Raw genomic sequence first — 18,197 nt, forward strand, 5'->3', positions numbered from 1 at the left:
GTTTAGGGTCCAGGTGAGGGTACGCCAACGCTTTAGGGGGAGCGTACGTGTGAGGGCGCGGGATAGCGTTAGCGTACGGGTTAGGATTAGGGGACGGGTGAGGCTCACGCTTCGGGGAAGGGTTAGGGTTAGGGTTCGGGCTAGGGTTAGGGTTAGGGGACGGGGACGGTTTAGGGTCCAGGTGAGGGTACGCCAACGCTTTAGGGGGAGCGTACGTGTGAGGGCGCGGGTTAGCGTTAGCCTACGTGTTGGGATTAGGGAACGAGTGAGGGTCAGGCTTCCGGGAAGGGTTGGGGTTAGCGTTCGGGCTAGGGTTAGGGTTAGGGGACGGGGACGGTTTAGGGTCCAGGTGAGGGTACGCCAACGCTTTAGGGGGAGCGTACGTGTGAGGGCGCGGGATAGCGTTAGCGTACGGGTTAGGATTAGGGGACGGGTGAGGCTCACGCTTCGGGGAAGGGTTAGGGTTAGGGTTCGGGCTAGGGTTAGGGTTAGGGGACGGGGACGGTTTAGGGTCCAGGTGAGGGTACGCCAACGCTTTAGGGGGAGCGTACGTGTGAGGGCGCGGGTTAGCGTTAGCGTACGGGTTAGGATTAGGGGACGGGTGAGGGTCAGGCTGCGGGGAAGGGTTAGGGTTAGGGTTCGGCCTAGGGTTAGGGTTAGGGGACGGGGACGGTTTTGGGTCGAAGTGAGGGTACGACAACGCTTTAGGGGGAGCGTACGTGTGAGGGCGCGGGTTAGCGTTAGCGTACGGGTTAGGATTAGGGGACGGGTGAGGGTCAGGCTTCGGGGAAGGGTTAGGGTTAGGGTTCAGGCTAGGGTTAGGGTTAGGGGACGGGGACGGTTTAGGGTCCAGGTGAGGGTACGACAACGCTTTAGGGGGAGCGTACGTGTGAGGGCGCGGGTTAGCGTTAGCGTACGGGTTAGGATTAGGGGACGGGTGAGGGTCAGGCTTCGGGGAAGAGTTAGGGTTAGGGTTCGGGCTAGGGTTAGGGTTAGGGGATGGGGACGGTTTAGGGTCCAGGTGAGGGTACGACAACGCTTTAGGGGGAGCCTACGTGTGAGGGCACGGGTTAGCGTTAGCGTACGGGTTAGGATTAGGGGATGGGTGAGGGTCAGGCTTCGGGGAAGGGTTAGGGTTAGGGTTCGGGCTAGGGTTAGGGTTAGGGGACGGGGACGGTTTAGGGTCCAGGTGAGGTTACGCCAACGCTTTAGGGGTAGCGTACGTGTGAGGGCGCGGGTTAGCGTTAGCGTATGGGTTGGGATTAGGGGACGGGTGAGGCTCACGCTTCGGGGAAGGGTTAGGGTTAGGGTTCGGGCTAGGGTTAGGGTTAGGGGACGGGGACGGTTTAGGGTCCAGGTGAGGGTACGACAACGCTTTAGTGGGAGCGTATGTGTGAGGGCGCGGGTTAGCGTTAGCGTACGGGTTAGGATTAGGGGACGGGTGAGGGTCAGGCTTCGGGGAAGGGTTAGGGTTAGGGTTCTTGCTAGGGTTAGGGTTAGGGGACGGGGACGGTTTAGGGTCCAGGTGAGGGTACGCCAACGCCTTATGGGGAGCGTACGTGTGAGGGCGCGGGTTAGCGTTAGCGTAAGGGTTAGGATTAGGGGACGGGTGAGGGTCAGGCTTCGGGGAAGGGTTAGGGTTAGGGTTCGGCCTAGGTTTAGGGTTAAGGGACGGGGACGGTTTAGGGTCCAGGTGAGGGTACGCCAACGCTTTAGGGGGAGCGTACGTGTGAGGGCGCGGGTTAGCGTTAGCGTACGGGTTAGGATTAGGGGACGGGTGAGGCTCACGCTTCGGGGAAGGGTTAGGGTTAGGGTTTGGGCTAGGGTTAGGGTTAGGGGACGGGGACGGTTTAGGGTCCAGGTGAGGGTACGCCAACGCTTTAGGGGGAGCGTACGTGTGAGGGCGCGGGTTAGCGTTAGCGTACTGGTTGGGATTAGGGGACGGGTGAGGGTCAGGCTTCGGGGAAGTGTTAGGGTTAGGGTTCGGGCTAGGGTTAGGGTTAGGGGACGGGGACGGTTTAGGGTCCAGGTGAGGGTACGACAACGCTTTAGGGGGAGCGTACGTGTGAGGGCGCGGGTTAGCGTTAGCGTACGGGTTAGGATTAGGGGACGGGTGAGGGTCAGGCTTCGGGGAAGGGTTAGGGTTAGGGTTCGGGCTAGGGTTAGGGTTAGGGGACGGGGATGGTTTAGGGTCCAGGTGAGGGTACGCCAACGCTTTAGGGGGAGCGTACGTGTGAGGGCGCGGGTTAGCGTTAGCGTAAGCCTAGGATTAGGGGACGGGTGAGGGTCAGGCTTCGGGGAAGGGTTAGGGTTAGGGTTCGGGCTAGGGTTAGGGTTAGGGGACGGGGACAGTTTGGGGTCCAGGTGAGTGTACGCCAACGCTTTAGGGGGAGCGTACGTGTGAGGGCGCGGGTTAGCGTTAGCCTACGGGTTGGGATTAGGGAACGAGTGAGGGTCAGGCTTCCGGGAAGGGTTAGGGTTAGGGTTCGGGCTAGGGTTAGGGTTAGGGGACGGGGACGGTTTAGGGTCCAGGTGAGGGTACGACAACGCTTTAGGGGGAGCGTATGTGTGAGGGCGCGGGTTAGCGTTAGCATACGGGTTAGGATTAGGGGACGGGTGAGGCTCACGCTTCGGGGAAGGGTTAGGGTTAGGGTTCGGGCTAGGGTTAGGGTTAGGGGACGGGGATGGTTTAGGGTCCAGGTGAGGGTACGCCAACGCTTTAGGGGGAGCTTACGTGTGAGGGCGCGGGTTAGCGTTAGCGTACGGGTTAGGATTAGGGGACGGGTGAGGGTCACGCTTCGGGGAAGGGTTAGGGTTAGGGTTCGGGCTAGGGTTAGGGTTAGGGGACAGGGACGGTTTAGGTTCCAGGTGAGGGTACGACAGCGCTTTAGGGGGAGCGTACGTGTGAGGGGGCGGGTTAGTGTTAGCGTACGGGTTAGGATTAGGGGACGGGTGAGGGTCAGGCTTCGGCGAAGGGTTAGGGTTAGGGTTCGGGCTAGGGTTAGGGTTAGGGGACGGGGACGGTTTAGGGTCCAGGTGAGGGTACGACAACACTTTAGGGGGAGCGTATGTGTGAGGGCGTGGGTTAGCGTTAGCGTACGGGTTAGGATTAGGGGACGGGTGAGGGTCAGGCTTCGGGGAAGGGTTAGGGTTAGGGTTCGGGCTAGGGTTAGGGTTAGGGGACGGGGACGGTTTAGGGTCCAGGTGAGGGTACGCCAACGCTTTAGGGGGAGCGTACGTGTGAGGGCGCGGGTTAGCGTTAGCGTAAGCGTTAGGATTAGGGGACGGGTGAGGGTCAGGCTTCGGGGAAGGGTTAGGGTTAGGGTTTGGGCTAGGGTTAGGGTTAGGGGACGGGGACGGTTTAGGGTCCAGGTGAGGTTACGCCAACGCTTTAGGGGGAGCGTACGTGTGAGGGCGCGGGTTAGCGTTAGCGTACGGGTTGGGATTAGGGGACGGGTGAGGGTCAGGCTTCGGTGATGGGTTAGGGTTAGGGTTCGGGCTAGGGTTAGGGTTAGGGGACGGGGACGGTTTAGGGTCCAGGTGAGGGTACGACAACGCTTTAGGGGGAGCGTAGGTGTGAGGGCGCGGGTTAGCGTTAGCGTACGGGTTAGGATTAGGGGACGGGTGAGGGTAAGGCTTCGGGGAAGGGTTAGGGTTAGGGTTCGCGCTAGGGTTAGGGTTAAGGGATGAGGACGGTTTAGGGTCCAGGTGAGGGTACGCCAACGCTTTAGGGGGAGCGTACGTGTGAGGGCGTGGGTTAGCGTTAGCGTATGGGTTAGGATTAGGGGACGGGTGAGGCTCACGCTTCGGGGAAGGGTTAGGGTTAGGGTTCGGGCTAGGGTTAGGGTTAGGGGACGGGGACGGTTTGGGGTCCAGGTGAGTGTACGCCAACGCTTTAGGGGGAGCGTACGTGTGAGGGCGCGGGTTAGCGTTAGCCTACGGGTTGGGATTAGGGAACGAGTGAGGGTCAGGCTTCCGGGAAGGGTTAGGGTTAGGGTTCGGGCTAGGGTTAGGGTTAGGGGACGGGGACGGTTTAGGGTCCAGGTGAGGGTATGCCAACGCTTTAGGGGGAGCGTACGTGTGAGGGCGCGGGTTAGCGTTAGCGTACGGGTTAGGATTAGGGGACGGGTGAGGCTCACGCTTGGGGAAGGGTTAGGGTTAGGGTTCGGGCTAGGGTTAGGGTTAGGGGACGGGGACGGTTTAGGGTCCAGGTGAGGGTACGCCAACGCTTTAGGGGGAGCGTACGTGTGAGGGCGCGGGTTAGCGTTAGCGTACGGGTTAGGATTAGGGGACGGGTGAGGGTCAGGCTGCGGGGAAGGGTTAGGGTTAGGGTTCGGCCTAGGGTTAGGGTTAGGGGACGGGGACGGTTTTGGGTCGAAGTGAGGGTACGACAACGCTTTAGGGGGAGCGTACGTGTGAGGGCGTGGGTTAGCGTTAGCGTACGGGTTAGGATTAGGGGACGGGTGAGGGTCAGGCTTCGGGGAAGGGTTAGGGTTAGGGTTCTTGCTAGGGTTAGGGTTAGGGGACGGGGACAGTTTAGGGTCCAGGTGAGGGTACGCCAACGCTTTAGGGGGAGCGTACGTGTGAGGGCGCGGGGTAGCGTTAGCGTACGGGTTAGGATTAGGGGACGGGTGAGTGTCAGGCTTCGGGGAAGAGTTAGGGTTAGGGTTCGGGCTAGGGTTAGGGTTAGGGGATGGGGACGGTTTAGGGTCCAGGTGAGGGTACGCCAACGCTTTAGGGGGAGCGTACGTGTGAGGGCGCGAGTTAGCGTTAGCGTACGGGTTAGGATTAGGGGACGGGTGAGGGTCAGGCTTCGGGGAAGGTTTAGGGTCAGGGTTCGGGCTAGGGTTAGCGTTACGGGACGGGGACGGTTTAGGGTCCAGGTGAGGGTACGACAGCGCTTTAGGGGGAGCGTACGTGTGAGGGCGTGGGTTAGCGTTAGCGTACGGGTTGGGATTAGGGGACGGGTGAGGGTCAGGCTTCGGGGAAGGGTTAGCGTTAGGGTTCGGGCTAGGGTTAGGGTTAGGGGACGGGGACGGTTTAGGGTCCAGGTGAGGGTACGACAACGCTTTAGGGGGAGCGTAGGTGTGAGGGCGCGGGTTAGCGTTAGCGTACGGGTTAGGATTAGGGGACGGGTGAGGGTAAGGCTTCGGGGAAGGGTTAGGGTTAGGGTTCGCGCTAGGGTTAGGGTTAAGGGATGAGGACGGTTTAGGGTCCAGGTGAGGGTACGCCAACGCTTTAGGGGGAGCGTACGTGTGAGGGCGTGGGTTAGCGTTAGCGTACGGGTTAGGATTAGGGGACGGGTGAGGCTCACGCTTCGGGGAAGGGTTAGGGTTAGGGTTCGGGCTAGGGTTAGGGTTAGGGGACGGGGACGGTTTGGGGTCCAGGTGAGTGTACGCCAACGCTTTAGGGGGAGCGTACGTGTGAGGGCGCGGGTTAGCGTTAGCCTACGTGTTGGGATTAGGGAACGAGTGAGGGTCAGGCTTCCGGGAAGGGTTGGGGTTAGCGTTCGGGCTAGGGTTAGGGTTAGGGGACGGGGACGGTTTAGGGTCCAGGTGAGGGTACGCCAACGCTTTAGGGGGAGCGTACGTGTGAGGGCGCGGGATAGCGTTAGCGTACGGGTTAGGATTAGGGGACGGGTGAGGCTCACGCTTCGGGGAAGGGTTAGGGTTAGGGTTCGGGCTAGGGTTAGGGTTAGGGGACGGGGACGGTTTAGGGTCCAGGTGAGGGTACGCCAACGCTTTAGGGGGAGCGTACGTGTGAGGGCGCGGGTTAGCGTTAGCGTACGGGTTAGGATTAGGGGACGGGTGAGGGTCAGGCTGCGGGGAAGGGTTAGGGTTAGGGTTCGGCCTAGGGTTAGGGTTAGGGGACGGGGACGGTTTTGGGTCGAAGTGAGGGTACGACAACGCTTTAGGGGGAGCGTACGTGTGAGGGCGCGGGTTAGCGTTAGCGTACGGGTTAGGATTAGGGGACAGGTGAGGGTCAGGCTTCGGGGAAGGGTTAAGGTTAGGGTTCGGGCTAGGGTTAGGGTTAGGGGACGGGGACGGTTTAGGGTCCAGGTGAGGGTACGCCAACGCTTTAGGGGGAGCGTACGTGTGAGGGCGCGGGTTAGCGTTAGCGTACGGGTTAGGATTAGGGGACGGGTGAGTGTCAGGCTTAGGGGAAGAGATAGGGTTAGGGTTCGGGCTAGGGTTAGGGTTAGGGGATGGGGTCGGTTTAGGGTCCAGGTGAGGGTACGCCAACGCTTTAGGGGGAGCGTACGTGTGAGGGCGCGAGTTAGCGTTAGCGTACGGGTTAGGATTAGGGGACGGGTGAGGGTCAGGCTTCGGGGAAGGTTTAGGGTCAGGGTTCGGGCTAGGGTTAGCGTTACGGGACGGGGACGGTTTAGGGTCCAGGTGAGGGTACGACAGCGCTTTAGGGGGAGCGTACGTGTGAGGGCGCGGGTTAGCGTTAGCGTACGGGTTAGGATTAGGGGACGGGTTAGGGTCAGGCTTCGGGGAAGGGTTAGGGTTAGGGTTCGGGCTAGGGTTAGGGTTAGGGGACGGGGACGGTTTAGGGTCCAGGTGAGGGTACGACAACGCTTTAGGGGGAGGGTACGTGTGAGGGCGCGGGTTAGCGTTAGCGTACGGGTTAGGATTAGGGGACGGGTGAGGGTCAGGCTTCGGGGAAGGGTTAGGGTTAGGGTTCAGGCTAGGGTTAGGGTTAGGGGACGGGGACGGTTTAGGGTCCAGGTGAGGGTACGACAACGCTTTAGGGGGAGCGTACGTGTGAGGGCGCGGGTTAGCGTTAGCGTATGGGTTGGGATTAGGGGACGGGTGAGGCTCACGCTTCGGGGAAGGGTTAGGGTTAGGGTTCGGGCTAGGGTTAGGGTTAGGGGACGGGGACGGTTTAGGGTCCAGGTGAGGGTACGACAACGCTTTAGTGGGAGCGTATGTGTGAGGGCGCGGGTTAGCGTTAGCGTACGGGTTAGGATTAGGGGACGGGTGAGGGTCAGGCTTCGGGGAAGGGTTAGGGTTAGGGTTCTTGCTAGGGTTAGGGTTAGGGGACGGGGACGGTTTAGGGTCCAGGTGAGGGTACGCCAACGCCTTATGGGGAGCGTACGTGTGAGGGCGCGGGTTAGCGTTAGCGTAAGGGTTAGGATTAGGGGACGGGTGAGGGTCAGGCTTCGGGGAAGGGTTAGGGTTAGGGTTCGGCCTAGGTTTAGGGTTAAGGGACGGGGACGGTTTAGGGTCCAGGTGAGGGTACGCCAACGCTTTAGGGGGAGCGTACGTGTGAGGGCGCGGGTTAGCGTTAGCGTACGGGTTAGGATTAGGGGACGGGTGAGGCTCACGCTTCGGGGAAGGGTTAGGGTTAGGGTTTGGGCTAGGGTTAGGGTTAGGGGACGGGGACGGTTTAGGGTCCAGGTGAGGGTACGCCAACGCTTTAGGGGGAGCGTACGTGTGAGGGCGCGGGTTAGCGTTAGCGTACTGGTTGGGATTAGGGGACGGGTGAGGGTCAGGCTTCGGGGAAGTGTTAGGGTTAGGGTTCGGGCTAGGGTTAGGGTTAGGGGACGGGGACGGTTTAGGGTCCAGGTGAGGGTACGACAACGCTTTAGGGGGAGCGTACGTGTGAGGGCGCGGGTTAGCGTTAGCGTACGGGTTAGGATTAGGGGACGGGTGAGGGTCAGGCTTCGGGGAAGGGTTAGGGTTAGGGTTCGGGCTAGGGTTAGGGTTAGGGGACGGGGATGGTTTAGGGTCCAGGTGAGGGTACGCCAACGCTTTAGGGGGAGCGTACGTGTGAGGGCGCGGGTTAGCGTTAGCGTAAGCCTAGGATTAGGGGACGGGTGAGGGTCAGGCTTCGGGGAAGGGTTAGGGTTAGGGTTCGGGCTAGGGTTAGGGTTAGGGGACGGGGACGGTTTGGGGTCCAGGTGAGTGTACGCCAACGCTTTAGGGGGAGCGTACGTGTGAGGGCGCGGGTTAGCGTTAGCCTACGGGTTGGGATTAGGGAACGAGTGAGGGTCAGGCTTCCGGGAAGGGTTAGGGTTAGGGTTCGGGCTAGGGTTAGGGTTAGGGGACGGGGACGGTTTAGGGTCCAGGTGAGGGTACGACAACGCTTTAGGGGGAGCGTATGTGTGAGGGCGCGGGTTAGCGTTAGCATACGGGTTAGGATTAGGGGACGGGTGAGGCTCACGCTTCGGGGAAGGGTTAGGGTTAGGGTTCGGGCTAGGGTTAGGGTTAGGGGACGGGGATGGTTTAGGGTCCAGGTGAGGGTACGCCAACGCTTTAGGGGGAGCTTACGTGTGAGGGCGCGGGTTAGCGTTAGCGTACGGGTTAGGATTAGGGGACGGGTGAGGGTCACGCTTCGGGGAAGGGTTAGGGTTAGGGTTCGGGCTAGGGTTAGGGTTAGGGGACAGGGACGGTTTAGGTTCCAGGTGAGGGTACGACAGCGCTTTAGGGGGAGCGTACGTGTGAGGGGGCGGGTTAGTGTTAGCGTACGGGTTAGGATTAGGGGACGGGTGAGGGTCAGGCTTCGGCGAAGGGTTAGGGTTAGGGTTCGGGCTAGGGTTAGGGTTAGGGGACGGGGACGGTTTAGGGTCCAGGTGAGGGTACGACAACACTTTAGGGGGAGCGTATGTGTGAGGGCGTGGGTTAGCGTTAGCGTACGGGTTAGGATTAGGGGACGGGTGAGGGTCAGGCTTCGGGGAAGGGTTAGGGTTAGGGTTCGGGCTAGGGTTAGGGTTAGGGGACGGGGACGGTTTAGGGTCCAGGTGAGGGTACGCCAACGCTTTAGGGGGAGCGTACGTGTGAGGGCGCGGGTTAGCGTTAGCGTAAGCGTTAGGATTAGGGGACGGGTGAGGGTCAGGCTTCGGGGAAGGGTTAGGGTTAGGGTTTGGGCTAGGGTTAGGGTTAGGGGACGGGGACGGTTTAGGGTCCAGGTGAGGTTACGCCAACGCTTTAGGGGGAGCGTTCGTGTGAGGGCGCGGGTTAGCGTTAGCGTACGGGTTGGGATTAGGGGACGGGTGAGGGTCAGGCTTCGGTGATGGGTTAGGGTTAGGGTTCGGGCTAGGGTTAGGGTTAGGGGACGGGGACGGTTTAGGGTCCAGGTGAGGGTACGACAACGCTTTAGGGGGAGCGTAGGTGTGAGGGCGCGGGTTAGCGTTAGCGTACGGGTTAGGATTAGGGGACGGGTGAGGGTAAGGCTTCGGGGAAGGGTTAGGGTTAGGGTTCGCGCTAGGGTTAGGGTTAAGGGATGAGGACGGTTTAGGGTCCAGGTGAGGGTACGCCAACGCTTTAGGGGGAGCGTACGTGTGAGGGCGTGGGTTAGCGTTAGCGTATGGGTTAGGATTAGGGGACGGGTGAGGCTCACGCTTCGGGGAAGGGTTAGGGTTAGGGTTCGGGCTAGGGTTAGGGTTAGGGGATGGGGACGGTTTGGGGTCCAGGTGAGTGTACGCCAACGCTTTAGGGGGAGCGTACGTGTGAGGGCGCGGGTTAGCGTTAGCCTACGGGTTGGGATTAGGGAACGAGTGAGGGTCAGGCTTCCGGGAAGGGTTAGGGTTAGGGTTCGGGCTAGGGTTAGGGTTAGGGGACGGGGACGGTTTAGGGTCCAGGTGAGGGTATGCCAACGCTTTAGGGGGAGCGTACGTGTGAGGGCGCGGGTTAGCGTTAGCGTACGGGTTAGGATTAGGGGACGGGTGAGGCTCACGCTTGGGGAAGGGTTAGGGTTAGGGTTCGGGCTAGGGTTAGGGTTAGGGGACGGGGACGGTTTAGGGTCCAGGTGAGGGTACGCCAACGCTTTAGGGGGAGCGTACGTGTGAGGGCGCGGGTTAGCGTTAGCGTACGGGTTAGGATTAGGGGACGGGTGAGGCTCACGCTTCGGGGAAGGGTTAGGGTTAGGGTTCGGCCTAGGGTTAGGGTTAGGGGACGGGGACGGTTTTGGGTCGAAGTGAGGGTACGACAACGCTTTAGGGGGAGCGTACGTGTGAGGGCGTGGGTTAGCGTTAGCGTACGGGTTAGGATTAGGGGACGGGTGAGGGTCAGGCTTCGGGGAAGGGTTAGGGTTAGGGTTCTTGCTAGGGTTAGGGTTAGGGGACGGGGACAGTTTAGGGTCCAGGTGAGGGTACGCCAACGCTTTAGGGGGAGCGTACGTGTGAGGGCGCGGGGTAGCGTTAGCGTACGGGTTAGGATTAGGGGACGGGTGAGTGTCAGGCTTCGGGGAAGAGTTAGGGTTAGGGTTCGGGCTAGGGTTAGGGTTAGGGGATGGGGACGGTTTAGGGTCCAGGTGAGGGTACGCCAACGCTTTAGGGGGAGCGTACGTGTGAGGGCGCGAGTTAGCGTTAGCGTACGGGTTAGGATTAGGGGACGGGTGAGGGTCAGGCTTCGGGGAAGGTTTAGGGTCAGGGTTCGGGCTAGGGTTAGCGTTACGGGACGGGGACGGTTTAGGGTCCAGGTGAGGGTACGACAGCGCTTTAGGGGGAGCGTACGTGTGAGGGCGTGGGTTAGCGTTAGCGTACGGGTTATGATTAGGGGACGGGTGAGGGTCAGGCTTCGGGGAAGGGTTAGCGTTAGGGTTCGGGCTAGGGTTAGGGTTAGGGGACGGGGACGGTTTAGGGTCCAGGTGAGGGTACGACAACACTTTAGGGGGAGCGTACGTGTGAGGGCGCGGGTTAGCGTTAGCGTACGGGTTAGGATTAGGGGACGGGTTAGGGTCAGGCTTCGGGGAAGGGTTAGGGTTAGGGTTCGGGCTAGGGTTAGGGTTAGGGGACGGGGACGGTTTAGGGTCCAGGTGAGGGTACGACAACGCTTTAGGGGGAGGGTATGTGTGAGGGCGCGGGTTAGCGTTAGCGTACGTGTTAGGATTAGGGGACGGGTGAGGGTCAGGCTTCGGGGAAGGGTTAGGGTTAGGGTTCAGGCTAGGGTTAGGGTTAGGGGACGGGGACGGTTTAGGGTCCAGGTGAGGGTACGACAACGCTTTAGGGGGAGCGCACGTGTGAGGGCGCGGGTTAGCGTTAGCGTACGGGTTAGGATTAGGGGACGGGTGAGGGTCAGGCTTCGGGGAAGAGTTAGGGTTAGGGTTCGGGCTAGGGTTAGGGTTAGGGGACGGGGACGGTTTAGGGTCCAGGTGAGGGTACGCCAACGCTTTAGGGGGAGCGTACGTGTGAGGGGGCGGGTTAGCGTTAGCGTACGGGTTGGGATTAGGGAACGGGTGAGGGTCAGGCTTCGGGGAAGGCTTAGGGTTAGGGTTCGGGCTAGGGTTAGGGTTAGGGGACGGGGACGGTTTAGAGTTCAGGTGAGGGTACGACAACGCTTTAGGGGTAGCGTACGTGTGAGGGCGCGGGTTAGCGTTAGCGTACGGGTTAGGATTAGGGGACGGGTGAGGGTTAGGCTTCGGGGAAGGGTTAGGGTTAGGGTTCGGGCTAGGGTTAGGGTTAGGGGACGGGGACGGTTTAGGGTCCAGGTGAGGGTACGACAACGCTTTAGGGGGAGCGTACGTGTGAGGGCGCGGTTTAGCGTTAGCGTACGTGTTAAGATTGTGAGACGGGTGAGGGGCAGGCTTCGGGGAAGATTTAGGGTTAGGGTTCGGGCTAGGGTTAGGGGACGGGGACGGGGACGATTTAGGGCCCAGGTGAGGGTACGCCAACGCTTTAGGTGTAGCGTACGTGTGAGGGCGCGGGTTAGCGTTAGCGTATGTGTTGGGATTAGGGGACGGGTGAGGCTCACGCTTCGGGGAAGTATTAGGGTTAGGGTTCGGGCTAGGGTTAGGGTTAGGGGACGGGGACGGTTTAGGGTCCAGGTGAGGGTACGACAACGCTTTAGTGGGAGCGTATGTGTGAGGGCGCGGGTGAGCGTTAGCGTACGGGTTAGGATTAGGGGACGGGTGAGGGTCAGGCTTCGGGGAAGGGTTAGGGTTAGGGTTCTTGCTAGGGTTAGGGTTAGGGGACGGGGACGGTTTAGGGTCCAGGTGAGGGTACGCCAACGCTTTATGGGGAGCGTACGTGTGAGGGCGCGGGTTAGCGTTAGCGTACGGGTTAGGATTAGGGGACGGGTGAGGGTCAGGCTTCGGGGAAGGGTTAGGGTTAGGGTTCGGCCTAGGTTTAGGGTTAAGGGACGGGGACGGTTTAGAGTCCAGGTGAGGGTACGCCAACGCTTTAGGGGGAGCGTACGTGTGAGGGCGCGGGTTAGCGTTAGCGTACGGGTTAGGATTAGGGGACGGGTGAGGCTCACGCTTCGGGGAAGGGTTAGGGTTAGGGTTCGGGCTAGGGTTAAGGTTAGGGGACGGGGACGGTTTAGGGTCCAGGTGAGGGTACGCCAACGCTTTAGGGGGAGCGTACGTGTGAGGGCGCGGGTTAGCGTTAGCGTACGGGTTGGGATTAGGGAACGGGTGAGGGTCAGGCTTCGGGGAAGGGTTAGGGTTAGGGTTCGGGCTAGGGTTAGGTTTAGGGGACGGGGACGGTTTAGGGTCCAGGTGAGGGTACGCCAACGCTTTAGGGGGAGCGTACGTGTGAGGGCGCGGGTTAGCGTTAGCGTACGGGTTAGGATTAGGGGACGGGTGAGGGTCAGGCTTCGGGGAAGTGTTAGGGTTAGGGTTCGGGCTAGGGTTAGCGTTAGGGGACGGGGATGGTTTAGGGTCCAGGTGAGGGTACGCCAACGCTTTAGGGGGAGCGTACGTGTGAGGGCGCGGGTTAGCGTTAGCGTAAGCGTTAGGATTAGGGGACGGGTGAGGGTCAGGCTTCGGGGAAGGGTTAGGGTTAGGGTTCGGGCTAGGGTTAGGGTTAGGGGACGGGGACGGTTTGGGGTCCAGGTGAGTGTACGCCAACGCTTTAGGGGGAGCGTACGTGTGAGGGCGCGGGTTAGCGTTAGTCTACGGGTTGGGATTAGGGAACGAGTGAGGGTCAGGATTCCGGGAAGGGTTAGGGTTAGGGTTCGGGCTAGGGTTAGGGTTAGGGGACGGGGACGGTTTAGGGTCCAGGTGAGGGTACGACAACGCTTTAGGGGGAGCGTATGTGTGAGGGCGCGGGTTAGCGTTAGCGTACGGGTTAGGATTAGGGGACGGGTGAGGCTCACGCTTCGGGGAAGGGTTAGGGTTAGGGTTTAGGCTAGGGTTAGGGTTAGGGGACGGGGACGGTTTAGGGTCCAGGTGAGGGTACGCCAACGCTTTAGGGGGAGCGTACGTGTGAGGGCGCGGGTTAGCGTTAGCGTACGGGTTAGGATTAGGGGACGGGTGAGGGTCACGCTTCGGGGAAGGGTTAGGGTTAGGGTTCGGGCTAGGGTTAGGGTTAGGGGACAGGGACGGTTTAGGTTCCAGGTGAGGGTACGACAGCGCTTTAGGGGGAGCGTACGTGTGAGGGCGCGGGTTAGCGTTAGTGTACGGGTTAGGATTAGGGGACGGGTGAGGGTCAGGCTTCGGCGAAGGGTTAGGGTTAGGGTACGGGCTAGGGTTAGGGTTAGGGGACGGGGACGGTTTAGGGTCCAGGTGAGGGTACGACAACACTTTAGGGGGAGCGTATGTGTGAGGGCGCGGGTTAGCGTTAGCGTACGGGTTAGGATTAGGGGACGGGTGAGGGTCAGGCTTCGGGGAAGGGTTAGGGTTAGGGTTCGGGCTAGGGTTAGGGTTAGGGGACGGGGACGGTTTAGGGTCCAGGTGAGGGTACGCCAACGCTTTAGGGGGAGCGTACGTGTGAGGGCGCGGGTTAGCGTTAGCGTACGGGTTAGGATTAGGGGACGGGTGAGGGTCAGGCTTCGGGGAAGGGTTAGGGTTAGGGTTCGGGCTAGGGTTAGGGTTAGGATTAGGGGACGGGGACGGTTTAGGGTCCAGGTGAGGGTACGCCAACGCTTTAGGGGGAGCGTACGTGTGAGGGCGCGGGTTAGCGTTAGCGTACGGGTTGGGATTAGGGAACGGGTGAGGGTCAGGCTTCGGCGAAGGGTTAGGGTTAGGGTTCGGGCTAGGGTTAGGGTTAGGGGACGGGGACGGTTTAGGGTCCAGGTGAGGGTACGCCAACGCTTTAGGGGGAGCGTACGTGTGAGGGCGCGGGTTAGCGTTAGCGTACGGGTTGGGATTAGGGGACGTGTGAGGGTCAGGCTTCGGAGAAGTGTTAGGGTTAGGGTTCTTGCTAGGGTTAGGGTTAGGGGACGGGGACAGTTTAGGGTCCAGGTGAGGGTACGACAACGCTTTAGGGGGAGCGTACGTGTGAGGGCACGGGTTAGCGTTAGCGTACGTGTTAAGATTGTGGGACGGGTGAGGGGCAGGCTTCGGGGAAGATTTAGGGTTAGGGTTCGGGCTAGGGTTAGGGGACGGGGACGGGGACGGTTTAGGGCCCAGGTGAGGGTACGCCAACGCTTTAGGGGGAGCGTACGTGTGAGGGCGCGGGTTAGCGTTAGCGTACGGGTTAGGATTAGGGGACGGGTGAGGGTCAGGCTTCGGGGAAGGGTTAGGGTTAGGGTTCGGGCTAGGGTTAGGGTTAGGGGACGGGGACGGTTTAGGGTCCAGGTGAGGGTACGCCAACGCTTTAGGGGGAGCGTACGTGTGAGGGCGCGGGTTAGCGTTAGCGTACGGGTTAGGTTTAGGGTACGGGTGAGGGTCAGGCTTCGGGGAAGGGTTAGGGTTAGGGTTCGGCCTAGGTTTAGGGTTAAGGGACGGGGACGGTTTAGGGTCCAGGTGAGGGTACGCCAACGCTTTAGGGGGAGCGTACGTGTGAGGGCGCGGGTTAGCGTTAGCGTACGGGTTAGGATTACGGGACGGGTGAGGCTCACGCTTCGGGGAAGGGTTAGGGTTAGGGTTCGGGCTAGGGTTAGGGTTAGGGGACGGGGACGGTTTAGGGTCCAGGTGAGGGTACGCCAACGCTTTAGGGGGAGCGTACGTGTGAGGGCGCGGGTTAGCGTTAGCGTACGGGTTGGGATTAGGGAACGGGTGAGGGTCAGGCTTCGGGGAAGGGTTAGGGTTAGGGTTCGGGCTAGGGTTAGGTTTAGGGGACGGGGACGGTTTAGGGTCCAGGTGAGGGTACGCCAACGCTTTAGGGGGAGCGTACGTGTGAGGGCGCGGGTTAGCGTTAGCGTACGGGTTAGGATTAGGGGACGGGTGAGGCTCACGCTTCGGGTAAGGGTTAGGGTTAGGGTTCGGGCTAGGTTTAGGGTTAGGGGACGGGGACGGTTTAGGGTCCAGGTGAGGGTACGACAACGCTTTAGGGGGAGCGTACGTGTGAGGGCGCAGGTTAGCGTTAGCGTACGAGTTAGGATTAGGGGACGGGTGAGGGTCAGGCTTCGGGGAAGGGTTAGGGTTAGGGTTCGGCCTAAGGTTAGGGTTAGGGGACGGGGACAGTTTAGGGTCGAGGTGAGGGTACGACAACGCATTAGGGGGAGCGTACGTGTGAGGGCGCGGGTTAGCGTTAGCGTACAGGTTAGGATTAGGGGACGGTTGAGGGGCAGGCTTCGGGGAAGGGTTAGGGTTAGGGTTCGGGCTAGGGTTAGGGTTAGGGGACGGGGACGGTTTAGGGTCCAGGTGAGGGTACGCCAACGCTTTAGGGGGAGCGTACGTGTGAGGGCGCGGTTTAGCGTTAGCATACGTGTTAAGATTGTGGGACGGGTGAGGGGCAGGCTTCGGGGAAGATTTAGGGTTAGGGTTCGGGCTAGGGTTAGGGGACGGGGACGGGAACGGTTTAGGTCCCAGGTGAGGGTACGCCAACGCTTTAGGGGGAGCGTACGTGTGAGGGCACGGGTTAGCGTTAGCGTACGGGTTAGGATTAGGGGACGAGTGAGGGTCAGTCTTCGGGGAAGGGTTAGGGTTAGGGTTCCGGCTAGGGTTAGGGTTAGGGGACGGGGACGGTTTAGGGTCCAGGTGAGGGTACGACAACGCTTTAGGGGGAGCGTACGTGTGAGGGCGCGGGTTAGCGTTAGCGTACGTGTTAGGATTAGGGGACGGGTGAGGGTCAGGCTTCGGGGAAGGGTTAGGGTTAGGGTTCTGGCTAGGGTTAGGGTTAGGGTACGGGGACGGTTTAGGGTCCAGGTGAGGGTACACCAACGCTTTAGGGGGAGCGTACGTGTGAGGGCGCCGGTTAGCGTTAGCGTACGGGTTAGGATTAGGGGACGGGTGAGGGTCAGGCTTCGGGGAAGGGTTAGGGTTAGGGTTCGGGCTAGGTTTAGGGTTAAGGGACGGGGACGGTTTAGGGTCCAGGTGAGGGTACGCCAACGCTTTAGGGGGAGCGTACGTGTGAGGGCGCGGGTTAGCGTTAGCCTACGGGTTAGGATTAGGGGACGGGTGAGGCTCACGCTTCTGGGAAGGGTTAGGGTTAGGGTTCTGACTAGGGTTAGGGTTAGGGGACGGGGACGGTTTAGGGTCCAGGTGAGGGTACGCCAACGCTTTAGGGGGAGCGTACGTGTGAGGACGCGGGTTAGCGTTAGCGTACGGGTTAGGATTAGGGGACAGGTGAGTGTCAGGCTTCGGGGAAGAGTTAGGTTTAGGGTTCGTGCTAGGGTTAGGGTTAGGGGACGGGGACGGTTTAGGGTCCATGTGAGGGTACGCCAACGCTTTAGGGGGAGCGTACGTGTGAGGGCGCGAGTTAGCGTTAGCGTAAGGGTTGGGATTAGGGAACGGGTGAGGGTCAGGCTTTGGGGAAGGGTTAGGGTTAGGGTTTGGTCTAGGTTTAGGGTTAGGGGACGGGGACGGTTTAGGGTCCAGGTGAGGGTACGACAACGCTTTAGGGGGAGCGTATGTGTGAGGGCGCGGGTTAGCGTTAGCGTACGGGTTAGGATTAGGGGACGGGTGACGCTCACGCTTCGGGGAAGGTTTGGGTTAGGGTTCGGGCTTGGGTTAGGGTTAGGGGACGGGGACGATTTACGGTCCAGGTGAGGGTACGACAACGCTATAGGGGGAGCGTACGTGTGAGGGCGCGGGTTAGCGTTAGCGTACGGGTTAGGATTAGGGGACGGGTGAGGGTCAGGCTTCGGCGAAGGGTTAGGGTTAGGGTTCGGGCTAGGGTTAGGGTTAGGGGACGGGGACGGTTTAGGGTCCAGGTGAGGGTACGCCAACGCTTTAGGGGAGCGTACGTGTGAGGGCGCGGGTTAGCGTTAGCGTACGGGTTGGGATTAGGGAACGGGTGAGACTCACGCTTCGGGGAAGGGTTAGGGTTAGGGTTCGGGCTAGGGTTAGGGTTAGGGGACGGGGACGGTTTAGGGTCCAGGTGAGGGTACGCCAACGCTTTAGGGGGAGCGTACGTGTGAGGGCGCGGCTTAGCGTTAGCGTACGGGTTAGGATTAGGGGACGGGTGAGGCTCACGCTTCGGGGAAGGGTTAGGGTTAGGGTTCGGGCTAGGGTTAGGGTTAGGGGACGGGGACGGTTTAGGGTCCAGGTGAGGGTACGCCAACGCTTTAGGGGGAGCGTACGTGTGAGGGCGCGGGTTAGCGTTAGCGTACGGGTTGGGATTAGGGAACGGGTGAGGCTCACGCTTCGGGGAAGGGTTAGGGTTAGGGTTCGGGCTAGGGTTAGGGTTAGGGGACGGGGACGGTTTAGGGTCCACGTGAGGGTATGACAACGCTTTAGGGGGAGCCTACGTGTGAGGGCGCGGGTTAGCGTTAGCGTACGGGTTAGGATTAGGGGACGGGTGAGGGTCAGGCTTCGGGGAAGGTTAGGGTAAGGGTTCGTGCTAGGGTTAGGGTTAGGGGACGGGGACGGTTTAGGGTCCATGTGAGGGTACGACAACGCTTTAGGGGGAGTGTACGTGTGAGGACGCGGGTTAGCGTTAGCGTACGGGTTAGGATTAGGGGACAGATGAGGGTTAGGCTTCGGGGAAGGGTTAGGGTTAGGGTTCGGGCTAGGGTTAGGGTTAGGGGACGGGGACGGTTTAGGGTCCAGGTGAGGATACGCCAACGCTTTAGGGGGAGCGTACGTGTGAGGGCGCGGATTAGCGTTAGCGTACGGGTTAGAATTAGGGGACGGGTGAGGGTCAGGCTTCGGGGAAGGGTTAGGTTTAGGGTTCGGGCTAGGTTTAGGGTTAAGGGACGAGGACGGTTTAGGGTCCAGGTGAGGGTACGCCAACGCTTTAGGGGGAGCGTACGTGTGAGGGCGCGGGTTAGCGTTAGCGTACGGGTTAGGATTAGGGGACGGGTGAGGCTCACGCTTCGGGGAAGGGTTAGGGTTAGGGTTCGGGCTAGGGTTAGGGTTAGGGGACGGGGACGGTTTAGGGTCCAGGTGAGGGTACGCCAACGCTTTAGGGGGAGCGTACGTGTGAG

This window comes from Delphinus delphis, chromosome 15, assembly GCF_949987515.2.
Source record: "Delphinus delphis chromosome 15, mDelDel1.2, whole genome shotgun sequence".
NCBI lineage: Eukaryota > Metazoa > Chordata > Mammalia > Artiodactyla > Delphinidae > Delphinus > Delphinus delphis.